Below are 13484 nucleotides of genomic sequence, written 5' to 3'. Positions count from 1 at the left end.
ACTTTTCATTACATGTTCTGGAGAAGATTAAATACCTATTGACTGGCATCAAAATGGATAAAGGTTTGATCTTAATGTTTTCCCCAGTTTCCCCAAGCGACTGCTTTGTTTGATGAAAGGATGTAAAAATGTCCCTCAAGTCCTGGCGTACAAGGCTGTTCCTGATGCAAAAGCACTTTGGGAGCTTCTAAAATTAAGCGATGTCACTTCTCAATGACACTTTAATGATACTGGAGCTCAATGAAAGAGTTGGGATGCTTTGGAGCATCTGCTGGAGGTAGTCAAACACACACACATCCAAATGACAGAAACTTCCTTTGTCCCTGCTGCCACGAGGACCGTGGGGGACGAGGCCGGTCTAATTAAGTCAATCCGTGGGGAGAGCTGGTGTCATTTCTACTTGGCATCAGCACTCTGGCACTGGCAGCATGGTTGGCATTGAGCATCTCGGAGGAGAGATGGAGAGACAGATTTGAGGAGAGAGATAAGTAGGAGACATGTAACTGATTTGGCACGCACCGAGTGCTTTGGCATGTCTGTGGTTCGGCGGCTCCTGTCTCTCTCCGTCTCCCCAGGCTCCTCAGTGTGTTTGAGTAAGCACTCTGTGTTCCGACAGCCCATGCCAGCAGAGTAGGTACAACATGTCTTAATAGAGTCAACAGAAACGACAACGTGGAGCCTGATGATCAGTCGAAGAACATCATCAATTAAAATGTCAATAGAGTAAAACCAGTTTCACTGATTTTTGAGTACTGTAAAACAACTGGCTTCCAATGTTGTTAGTTTTAAATCCTCACTGAAGACATATTTTTTTCTCTCTGGCATTTGGTTTAATGTAATCTTATGAATTTGTGTGTGTTTCTGTCAGTTTATGTATTTTATTGTCTAAAGTTGTTGTACAGCACTTTGGTCACCAGTGGTTGTTTTAAATGTACTCTAGAAATAAAAGTGCCTTGCCTACATTACGGGAAAAAATAAAAATGCATTTTCTGAGGTGCAACCTTTGGCTTGCATTTTCTCACAAAATGTGTGTTTTTCTTTGCTGTAACTCAGATTCAAAAGAAGTGTACTGTCATGATGACAAATATTTATGATAAATATATATCTGAAATAATCTAGCATTCAATACCAATAAAGAAATATTTTAAACTACTGATTTTCAGCTCCATGCGTCAAATTGTCCCCATAGTCAGACAATTTCTTTACTATTTGAATGAGGCTTGAAAACCTTTCTTTTTTTTTAAATAATAATAATAATTGAATTCACTTGATTGATTCTAGGAAAAAGGACCTTCGGGGTGAAAGGCAACTTTGATAGTGCCTGATTGTTGAGAAATAAGTAGGGACACTGGCTGTTGTAAAATAATATGAAAGTAAAAAAAAAAAAAAGTCAATTTGTGGGACATGTTTGCAAACTTTTTAAATATCAAAAACTGCAGAATTCACTTGTTGAACATTTAATTAGGGTGTGCTCATGTTAACAACAACATGTTGCCCAAGACTGGTTTTAGCATTTAAGACTTGTGATAAACCAAGAGGGAGGATTACAAAGAGGCATTTTTGTTAGTGTTAAGATGATGCAGAAATGCCTACTGCCACACCACACAAGAAGTCAGGATGATGCATATTCCCTCTGAAAGAGTATTAATAAGGGTGTAAGTAGGCTTGACCCCAGAGTCCACTCATATGGTGTCTACGCGATGCTGAATGAAGTCGGAAAGGGAGGGACGGCTCCTGCCAGCCTGATAACATTGGGGTGTTGGGCAGGGTGAGCAGGGCGAAGAGCTTAAGGGCTAAAGCAGGCCAGCAGCTTGGTGGATGGCACTAGCCTGGGGAAACAGGGTGGCACGGCCGAGGTGCTGTCCGGTGGGAGATGACAGGAGTGGACAGGATGTCACCGGCAGAGCACATGCCTTCATCCCTGCGCTCCCCCTCAGTCTGGCAGCTGGCCCCGCTCAGACACAATGTGAAGAGACAAGCCAGAGATGTTCTCTTTTTCTAAATGTCACATGAACTTGCGCAACACAAATCGGATGGAGAAAAATCATGGCCGCAGAGTCCCTATGTCACATTTTATGAGTTCATGCATTCACAAATGCCTCCGTTTTCAGTGTTTTGGGGCCTGTTGTCTCCTTTTTCACATCTATGCGAAAGTCTCTACAGGTAGAATCTTGCCCGTAAGCGCTTTTCATGGGTTCCTCCACGGTGGGTGTAGATGATAGCTTAAACTGTTTGTAAAACTGAGTGTTCAAATAAGATAAAGGCAAGGCTGAACTGAGCAAAGTGGACAGGTAGGTCTCGTGCACCATTGTAGAATCCAAAACACAACTTTATTCTCATACAAAAAGAACTGAAAAACTAGAGGGGAAAAAATTTAGCCTCATGTTCATTGGGAATACGCATTACACTAGAAACTAAAGCTGCACTCACACCGCCACACCACTAACATGACAATGTCTGCAGGTTTATACGCTCTCATAAAGCATGTGAAATTTTCTCAGGATCCCTAAGGCTTTCCCTGCCAGTGGCATGAGGTTTCACATTTTAATGGAAATGTTTTCCTTGGGTACCACTCTATCCTCATTTCTATTGCAAAGAAATTTGTCTTTGCATCCCAGCGCGTATAAAGTAGTCAATCACTGAGGTAAGGAATGATTAATTTATGACTCCTTCCTGCCTTCCTTATATAGCTTCCAGGGGAGCTATATGAGACTTTCTGGCAGGACGTACCACTGACCTGGATCTGTTACCCGCTAAAAGTGCTCAACAGGTCTAAGGAATTATTGATATATACTGTAAATAAAAATTCAATAATAACTAAATAATAATAATAGTCATTTATTATTAAGGTTATTATTATTTTTGTATGTTGATTTCCCCCCCAAATGAATAAGCTGAACTATATTTAAAAGCTTACAATAAATGTATCATGGACAAATAAACATGGTTACAAATGTTAGTATTAAGTGTCAAAACAACAACATATAAGATCCACACCCCCAGAAAAGAATATATTTATATATACTGGTTGCAGAGAACTTAGATATTGACAGTCTCAACTTTCACGTCTTTGTTATTTATCACAGAAAAGGTGATTGGAGGTTTAACAAAAGAATTTGTAGGACATGCTAAAATATAGCATTGAGTTTTTGTCACGGTCAGAGGACAGCACCAACGTATAACATATTATTAATTATGTTGCCCATTGAATTATTGGCCCCGTTCTGCAGTCAAGTGAAGCAACAAGCTGATCAATTTACTCTAAAACACAAAACACACCTTGCAAATCTGTCTTTGAGTCTGATAGCGTGTGATATGAGATTACGGTATTTGCGGGCATTTGACAGAGTTAGTGGCGCGTGTTCTTTTGAGACTGCAGTTTGAGTGACAGTGTAAAGGACTGTTCATTAAAACATTGTGATCGTTCTGGTTGCTACAACTCCCAGCGCTTCATCTTTACCTGAAGCCTTCAAGGACACAGCAGTGACACAGACGCTCCTGCTACAAGTTACATGGCTTTAGGCCAGATATCTGCTGTGTTCTGTTTCTGTTTGCGTAGATTCAATTTGACGTCTCACTCCATTTTTCTCTCGTTTTCTCTCTCTCTGCTCTTTGCACTCTGCTATACTGTAAAGTTTCCACTAGTCAAAAAGTAGCCACAGAAAAGAGTATTTTTCCCTTGATGGCTTTTAATGGAGAAACTTTTATTCACATGGTTTATGTGTGTGAATTTTCTTCTTTTTCTCCTTTAGCTTTCTTTATCATTACATATCATATTTTAGCAACAGTTCCAGTCTTCTAATCAGAATGGCCATAAGGTTTTCAGCAATGCGTCTCGCAGCCTGTCAACTAACTGTTGACAACACAAAAATTCAGACTTCCTGAATATTTGATCAGTTCACTCCATTACATTACAAATGATTTCCTTATCCATTTCATTTTTGGATAAAATGATCTACTCTCATTAGATTGAAGTGTGTATTTCTTTCAACCCTTATTTTCTCTCTCTTAAACAACAGCCCAAACTGAAACAGGCTCTATACTCGACACAAGGGCGGCTGAAAGTCAGCGAGTGTGTGCTGGAGTCCGATGTCACATGAAGTCTACATTGTGGCAGCTACGTGCAGCGGCCTGTGGCTCTGGCTGGAAGAACAGGCAAAAATAGATTGAACATGCCGGTGCTCCGCTTGTTCCATTGCTGTGTTTGGTACTTTTTTCCCGCAGAGTTAGACTGAGCTCGGACAAAAGGAGACGCAGACTGCAAAAAGGTGCGAATTTGACAGATGAATCGGGCTGGCCGAAGGGGAGCCCAAACGAGAGACTAAATGAGGACAGAGGGAAATGCAGAAGAGTGTGTTTTAGACTCTTTTCATACCTGAACTCAGTGTGAGCGCGATTATAGGAGGATCTTTTTTATAGTTGTGGTCAGGGGCACCTTTTGAAATAAACTTGTGCCCTTCAAGACTATGCACTTCATCGGCAATAAACAAATCATACCACAGCATAACTGTTCTAATGTTACATCTCTATGGAATAATACGTTTGTTTAATAAAATAATATCTAGTGCTTTCAAGTACATACGTCTCAGCATTCTTCTAGATTAGTATTTTACAAAAAAATGGTCAAGCAACACTAAATTGTGCTTCATGTTGTCACCGTTATGTTCAGTTAGTTTCTGTCTTCATGGACTTTCAGTTTGTTTTCATTTGTCATGTGTCTTCATGGACTTTCAGTTTGTTTTCATTTGTCATGTGTCTTCTTTTCTCAGATTACCGCCACTCATTTGTCTCCTTGGTTACTGTCATTAATAGTTTGTTTGTTTCAGCTGTGTTTGATTAATTATCTTGTTTGAGTTTGTTATTTATATGGTAACTTCTCCTGCACTCATTGCTACCGGTTTGGATCGCTACTTTGTGTTGGAACCTTACTCTTCTGTGTCTTCGTCTGCCTGCACACACTGTAACACATGCGGTAACATCTAAATAAACTGTTTTTTTAAGTTAATAAATGTTATATTATCACCCTGAATACATAACAAAAGTCATGAAGGCTAAGTTCAGGTAGAAAAACCTAACAACTGCATTTTTCACTTTTTGTGAAACTTTTTTATTTATTTTTTCAGCTAAAATAAATTAGAGATTTTTAAATAAATGTTTGAAAGGAGACATGCACAACACAAGAAAATACCAGTTCTTACAGTGTGCCACCGCTATGACTCCACCCTTATTTTAAATATTTTTGTCATATAGCCTATTAATTCTCCTTCATTAATGAATTCATTAGGGGGAAACCCAGTCTAGTCTCATCCTTATCTCCCTCATCATGGACTGTAAGCCAAAACTGTTTACATTATCACTTTCAAGGAATATATTATCATGTGAACTCATTATATACGATAAAATGTCATGACTCAAGACCATGGCTGTATAACCGCAATATCAAATGTTGTGGTTTATTATAATTACAAAAAAAGTGTTACAATAAAATAAAAAATACAGGAGTATGAATGATTGATAAGAAATCATGTACCAAGTTATTTCACATTCTCTCAAATGGATATTAGCCAGGGCACCTTTTGACTGCTCAAGTAAGAGCTAAAGAGAGTTTAAATCATGTCCTAATTACCGCCCAGCTATGGAAAGTAGAGCGCTCTGATTTGAATTTGCCCTGCTTCTGAAATTCAACATTTCACCAGAGCTGATGTACTGTTTGCAATATGTAAAGCCTAAATCATGTAAGGCGGAGTTTCAGAGTGGAATGAAAAGTAGGAGAAAAAAAAAATTGGATGAAAGTGGAACATTAGAAACTATGTATACACACTATTATTATAATTATTATTAATATTATAATATTTTGGCTAGGTTCATTTAATTTGAAGGTGCAATTTATTTGTGCTTGCATTTGCCTTATGACTTATCTGCCGTTTGAAGAGTGCAATGGGAAGACGTCCACAATGGAATAACAACTTTGCATCTTAAACAATATCATTCATCTGTTTACAATAAATAAAGCAACAAGAAAATGAACCTCAAGCCTCGCTGGTTTCAAAGCCTGGGAGATCTGTCCTTTGACATTTTATTAGTAGCAGCAGAAATAAAAAAAAGACCTTTTTTGAATCCTCAACTTTAAAAAGATGTTGGTCCATTAAACCACTGCAATTAAGTTGCTCAAAACTCCCCCCTCATGCCATTAACTGCAATATCTAATTAAAACTAAAAAGGGAGTCATCTTTGATTGATAGGATCTCTTTTCACTATTTTGCATTTTAATGTTCATTAATAAACTTTTATTGTTTGGTTAATTATAATACCCCCTTTAGATAATGACTTTTTGCCTTTTGTTGTAAAGTGCACTCAGCTACATATGGAGAGGCTGAAGCTGATGAAGCCATGCTTTACTTCTTATTTAAAATGATAAACCCGTAAACAAATGTTTATTTTTAATGATTCATTTGCATGAGAAGTCAGAGATTTCCTTTGAAACTGATCTAAATCAAATTTCATTTTTCATTTAGCTTTTTTCACTGCATTCACTTTTTCTGAAGCTTCATTCAGTCTAAAGGACAAAGAGAGCTTTTCAAAGCCAGTATTAGTCATCAACTATAAGCAGTCATTAAATTCACTCGGAGCACGCTATGCATAATTCGAGTAAATTATGCAGACATTTTCACAAGTAACAAATAAGATAAACTCATTCACTAATGATTGCATGGATGCTATTTCATATCTGCACACACAGGAGAACTTCTCACGAAAAATGTCCACTCTAATTCAAATGTGCGTACATGAATTTGTTCTTAACCTCGTTCTAATGCTAATGAATTTGGAGTATTCTAAATGAGTGACCGCGTGCCTGAGGTTGGTCATTTGCATAAAACACACCCAACCCATCTCCATATAAGGGCTTTTCACACACCCTTTCCCACAACCATTCGTCACTCTCTGTAAACATGACACTCTCTAACAGACCCAGATTACAGACTTCTCATTAGCCAGCTGTACATACACGTATCTGCATTGTTATACAGAGAAATATTGCAGCTCGAGCTATAATGCAGATTGTCTTGTCTCTTTCAATGTTAAAAATCTCTGTATAAAAACCCTTGAGACCATTTGATTTTCACTTGTGTGGTTTCATTTTTCCCAGCTTTTTTTGTTGTTGTTGTAAATTTAGTAATGAAATTAAATCTAGTATGAACGTTTCTTTGTGAAAAGATTCATACTCATATTTCACGCAAATTTGTGCATGTGCGAGCTCGAAGGCGGGAATGAGACCCATTGCCAGAAGAAGTAAGAGAACTAAAACTTAAGCCTGTAAAAGCCAGACAACAGCTTGCAATTTTTTTTTTTTTTATGTAGTAAGGGTAGTGGCAAAGGCTAGGCAAGTATTAAACTCCTTACATCACTTTATAAAACGAGAGAAGGGAAGAAAACAAGAGAGCAGAGGGCCCAGTGGAAGAGTAGATTGATCAGGGCTTGTAATGGGGCAGTGATAACCTTGTGTAATGATATGTTGCTGTGCTTGTGATTCCTGTGCTAGCCGTGGTCGCCGTGCATGATGGATCACAACGGCGAGCTGATAGTGCCATTACTCACTGACACGCACACCTGCCTGACACCCATCCCCTCTGGACACAGCAGACCCCCAGAACCCAGTCCACTGAGACACTCCACTGGAAATTCTGCAGTCCAGCAAATCCCGCAAAGTTCCCCGACTACCTCCCCGTGCCTCTTTTGTAGGACGTTTCCCTTTTTCTCTCTCTTTACCTAATGTTTCCTCGAGTTACCTGTACTCTTTGTCTCTCTCTAGTGAGTTTGAGTATTTGACCTAAAGTAAACTTCAAAGTGTTTCTCTTACAGCCTGCAAGTATTACAAAAAAAATCTGATTCTAAACAAAAGCAATCCTATTTCATTATTTAACATTCTGATGAACAGGCGTTTGTTGTTCTGAATTACAGTACAGTAACATGAGTAGCTTGACCCTGGTGTCTCCAGAGACCGTCACTACAGTATATCTTCCTGATTGAATTTCACCCTTATCTTAAAGACGTGCATCTAGAAAACTGCAAAAGAAAGTCATCACTTGCTACCATGGAAAACAAGCCCTCCGGCAGACATACCAAACCATGTGCTTCTTAAAACTGGGCCATAATCCACGCTAGCGCTTAAATTGATTGAATAGTTGTTAAAAAAATGGCTATAATCTCGTTCTGTTGACTCTTTTTGTTAATGTGAATCAGTTACTAGCTCAAATTAAATGTATATAAATATATATGTTCACTTTACCTTTGCCGTCATCTATCGCTCAAGTTCATCTTTAAAATCACAGTTTAAATTAATAACACTGATAAATGTAAGCTTTAGTAAATACAGCACATTATATTGATGTGATGCCTAAATTCAACTGTTTTAGACAGATAAACTTTACTATTTATCAGTTATCAGCCATCACATAATTATTGGCTTATGGAGGCTAGAATTTTGTTAAATTTCTGTTAATTTATAAACAATATTTAAATCATTTAAAAATGATCTCACAGCTAAATGAGAAAAGTATGACGGCCAGGTCTCTCTGTGGCTCGTAGTTCAGAGGACCCTCATGACAGAATCACAGCCTTTTACTCTCACAATGTGCACCCCAGCAGAGCACCAATATCGGGCTAGCAAACGTGTCAACCCTCATGATAACTGCACCCTACTAGCCACCCAAACTGCAGCAGCCCCTAGCCTATCAATCACAACAGGCCAGCACAGAGAGCCTGCCTCCCCTGCCACTGGATGATGGAGGAGGGGAAAACTGGAGCTCCATGCATATCAGCCGCTGCATTTGTAGCCCTCCAGGAGAAGAGCAGGTGAAGGGCTGAGAGAAAGAGTGAGGGTGCGCATGGGAGTCATAAAACACTTGCCACTGCTCCATCCTTTCATGCAGATGTTTCCCTAATCGTTTTGCCTGTCTGTTCATGTAAGAGATCACATCACTTGAAAATATTGTCTTTCTTAGGAGGAAAATGGCAGGTTTACAGAATTATTTTATTCAAATTAATTTTGAGATATTTCATGGCTAAAGTAGGGGGTAAAACAGGGCTAAAACAAACCCAGGGTAGCCCTTTTGATTTTACTTCCTTTCAAAACAATACAAAAAAAGTGATAGATACCACTATAAAATATATTATATACACATAACATTTGCCATTTTGTACATTAACTTTAGATATATATCTACACAAATATATCTATTTGTGACAAATATATCTACACATATCTAAATGATCATTTTATTATCTTTTACCAGTGTATTTATATGCACTCATTTTTTAATCAACATTAATAAAAATCAACATTTTGTGTCATTGCACCCTAACTAGCAATTACTGTATTCACACATTTAGCTATTTCTCTTTGGTTTTCCAACACACCTTTTAAGAAAATAGGAAAGCATGGTTAAGGTTAGCACAAACCTTATTAACTGCACATAAATAAGATCACTGTAAAAAAAAAAAATCTAACCTCCCAACTCAAAATTTTCTAGTGACTGGTCACATCTAAATTTTTCAATTGGCCAAAGTGAAATTCTGCAAATTGATAAAATTCAATTTGCAGAATTTCACTTGGGCCGATTGAAGAATTTAGATGTGACCAGTCGCTAGAAAATTTTGAGTTGGGGAGGTTCGAATTTTTTTTACAGTGATGCATTATGGAGTAACTTGATTTTGACTAATTAATGATGTATATTTCAATTAAAAAAACTCTCGCCTTACCAGTTCTGCATTCTCTACCACAAGATCATCTCTTAACTAAACATATTTTCTCAGATTCATGGCATTTATAAATGTCAAAATATTGTTTCTCTCTGGCAGTGTTTCGCTCGCAGCAAGCCAGACGAAAGGAGGATAACGCTTTATTGGGGGAAAGCTGAGAAAATTACTCAGCGGAAAAGAAAACCGTTGGCATGCCATCAAAAACTCATCCAGAAGAATTACCATATGACTCTTTACCACTGGCTGCCAAGAGAGGAAAAAAAGGCTTGACTTGAAAACCGTATGAGTGTTTTGTGCTTCTAAAGGCACACGCTACAACTGCGTGGCTACATCGAACACTTGAATAAGCATGCATTACTATGCTTGTTTTAATCTTGGAAGCCTCTGTGCTATTTCCAGCACCTATTGTGAAAATGTCAAGTAGTGAAATTGAACCGGGTTGCAGATTTCTGTGGCTGTCACAAATCTGTCTAAACAGGTTCTGACTGTTTAAAGAGATTTCAGTGAGAACCGTTTACCATATTGCCTATTGACTGCTCAAATTACAACTGTCAGTTTAAGTAAAATATTATTTGACTTATTTTGACGACTTTGAAAGTGCATGTCAGGGTTGACGTTGCTCTTAATATCAAAATAATGTCCATTTCAGCTTTCATAACAGAGCACAGTGCTAAAAGGAAGTGACAATTGTCAGGGTACCTGTAAATGCAATTCTCAGACTAGAAATGCACTTTGATGTGAAGACTGTCAGCTTCCACTAAACATGCTTTTCATTTTTGTTTTACATCTACTTTTGCACAGTGTTGTTGTAAAACTATCAGCTCCTCTGTAATTTTGAGTACTGTCTGTTCATGAGAAATAAAACATTTGTGAATATTTTTTAAACAGATGTCTGTTGATTGGATTTTGACGTATGACTGCAGAGAAATTCAAATGATTCACAAAAGAGTGAATAACATGACACAAATTGAAGTTTAGTGGCTAATTAGCTTGAAATGGGCCACTTAATTGGTCTCGAATGCAATGAGAAAAACATCCATATTTCACTTTGTCTTCATTAACGCACTGGAAAGTGCTCATTTGATTTATAATAATGAAGTTAAATGGCAGATATTTATTTCTTGGCCTAAAATATTTTACTGAAGCATTTAACGAGGTAAACTGAGGAAACAAACATGTAAATATTGAAATAAAATGTAGCCATGTTGAGCACACGGCTCATTGATGAGACTCTACATTCTCATTAAGGCATTAAAACCCTTACAGAATGTGCCGTTTTTTTAGCCCGTCATATGTCTGTTACCATATGACGGCTCTGGAACTTGATGCAAGACCCCAAAAAATGCAATTATATGCACCCGAAAAAAAAAAAAAAAGTGGTTATGATTCGGAGATCCAGCAATAGATGTTCAAGAGGAAGGAGCTCGAGTCAGGGAACAGCACTGAGCTGTGGAAGGATCACAGACCGGCCCTCTTGAAGATGGCACCTGAGGGATTCTTGCCATATGTTTAAGCTTTGTCTTGTCCTACAAAGTTAGTGCGCCCTTCATCATGCTTCGTCAAAGAGGAGCTTGGCTGTGACAAAGAACGTGGGCTACCGGCGAGAAAGGAGGATTCAGTGAGGTATCGCTCCTAGCTGCTTTTAAACAGGGCCGACCGCTGCACTGATTATGGCATAATTAAAGCAGCAAAGCCAAGAGATTATCCACCTGGTTATGGGCTCAAGTCTCTTCACTAATAGGGCAAATGAGCAGCTCCAGCTTGCAGGTTCGGGCCAGCCGCACAGCCGATTAATGCAGTTTATTGGGATCTGTTAAAAGCATTAAGTGAAGACAAGAGCAGTAATTCGTCATGTTTAAAGGCAAGGAAATTAAATCATAGCAGAGGGAAATGAGCATAGATAAAGCAAAAATGCTCTTTTAGAGGTTACCTGTTTGCAAGCGGTGTACTTTCACGCACCGCACCCCTCCCCACCACGAGTCTCCTGGTGGACCACTTTCATTCTCCTTTAAGTGGGTAAATTGGAAATAATTGCCTCAACCGTAAACAGAATTTGATTAAAGGACAAAAGATACCTGTGAGAGCATATGAGAGGGAATTAAATTGGATTTGCGTAACTGCTAAGTGTGGCAGGAGCCGCAAACCCACTTTCTCATTTACCCTCACTGGCAGCTGCGCTCAGCACTGCTGGATGTAGCAACATTTCACGTCCATGGGACAGTTTTTAAGCTGTTCTTCATTAACATTACTTTGTTTTAATTGTTTAAAATCTCTTTACAACTTTTCCGATATTGTACATATCATTGTGTTCATTTGACATTAATTTTTTTTTTTTAACATCCTAACAGAACCACACTTTTACACAACTAAAGTGCAGACTAACTTTCAGCTTCATCCTCCTCTGAGTGTTTTTAAGCGTTCAAGTAACTCGAATAAATACCAACAACAATTCTAATCTTCAGTCAAATTATGGCCACACTGAATGAGCAAAAAGTGCTCTGACAATATATTTTCCACTTTCTTCAGAAGATAAACCGGTATACCAGGCAGCTGAACTTTGGAAATCCATGAAACTACAATGGAAACAATTTACAAGCTTTTCATTTGCATAAACATGCAGCCTTGTCAAACAAACATGCTTGACTTTAACCACAAAAAGCCAGAAAACAATGCTACATTTCTGATGGGAAGACATTTTTCAACATTATAGAAAAATTCAGAAAAACTCTCCTGTCATAACTTGAATAAACAGACATGCTGAACAGGGAAATTGAAATGCATACAAATTCTGCAGACAAAAAAAAAAGTCACGAAAATGCCTTTGTGTCATCGTTTATGCAACTTTAGCAACCAAACTTATAACAGTTTTCACACTCACAATTATGGAGGCTGCTGTAGTCTTATATTGTAAAAAAACAAAACAGGTTTTTAAAATGTTTTGAAGAGTAGAAGGACAAAACTAAGGCACATGATGCAGGGTATCATTGTGAAAGCTTGCATATTTTCACTCCAATTAATTTTCCAAGGACAAAAGACAGGAGTTTTGCTAGACTCCATAAATTATTACAAAAGACAAGAGAGTGGGACTATCCTCTTAAAGAACAGTTTTTGCTTTGTCTAAATTGTGTGGAGTTCTTTTGCAGAGGTGCTTGGGAAAATTTTTACCATTTCATGGTAGGGGGGGCCATCTGCTGGTCATATTAAACAACAGATTTTCCAAAGAGTTTTTCATCTTGATCCAAGTATTTATGTTTACTTCTATTGTATTTTAATTGTAGGTTAATTATGTGCCATGCATATTAAATGCATAAGCATGTAAAAATAATCACGTGATTTGTCATTCAATGGTTCAAAAGCAACTTTGTAACTGTATATTGGATAGTCTGCCTCTAAAGATTTAAACTCCCTGTATTGATGCATCGGAGCGAGAGAGTGTTTATATTTGTGCAGTAAATGTGTTTCTCAGCTTTCGTTTCTCTCCACCTATTTGTGAACTAAAACAAAGAGGAGGTAACTTAGTGGAAAGTGATGAATAGGTTTGCTGGCACCATCACTCGTACAATGAAGGTGCCAGAGCGGGTGCAGAAATGTTCAAAGTCATTGTTCCCCTGGAGACGGGTCAGCATATTGGTCAAAGCCTGATGCGACTCTACTGTGCTTTATCCTCATGTGCACCCGACCACCTCCACCCAGAGCCAAGCACTGAGGATTATCACATTTATTTT

The sequence above is a fragment of the Rhinichthys klamathensis genome, unplaced genomic scaffold (assembly GCF_029890125.1).
Source record: "Rhinichthys klamathensis goyatoka isolate OS25496 unplaced genomic scaffold, OSU_Roscu_1.1 h1tg000247l_1, whole genome shotgun sequence".
Classification (NCBI taxonomy): Eukaryota; Metazoa; Chordata; class Actinopteri; order Cypriniformes; family Leuciscidae; genus Rhinichthys; species Rhinichthys klamathensis.
The sequence above is the reverse complement of the archived record's forward strand: the minus strand, read 5'-3'. Positions refer to the sequence as shown.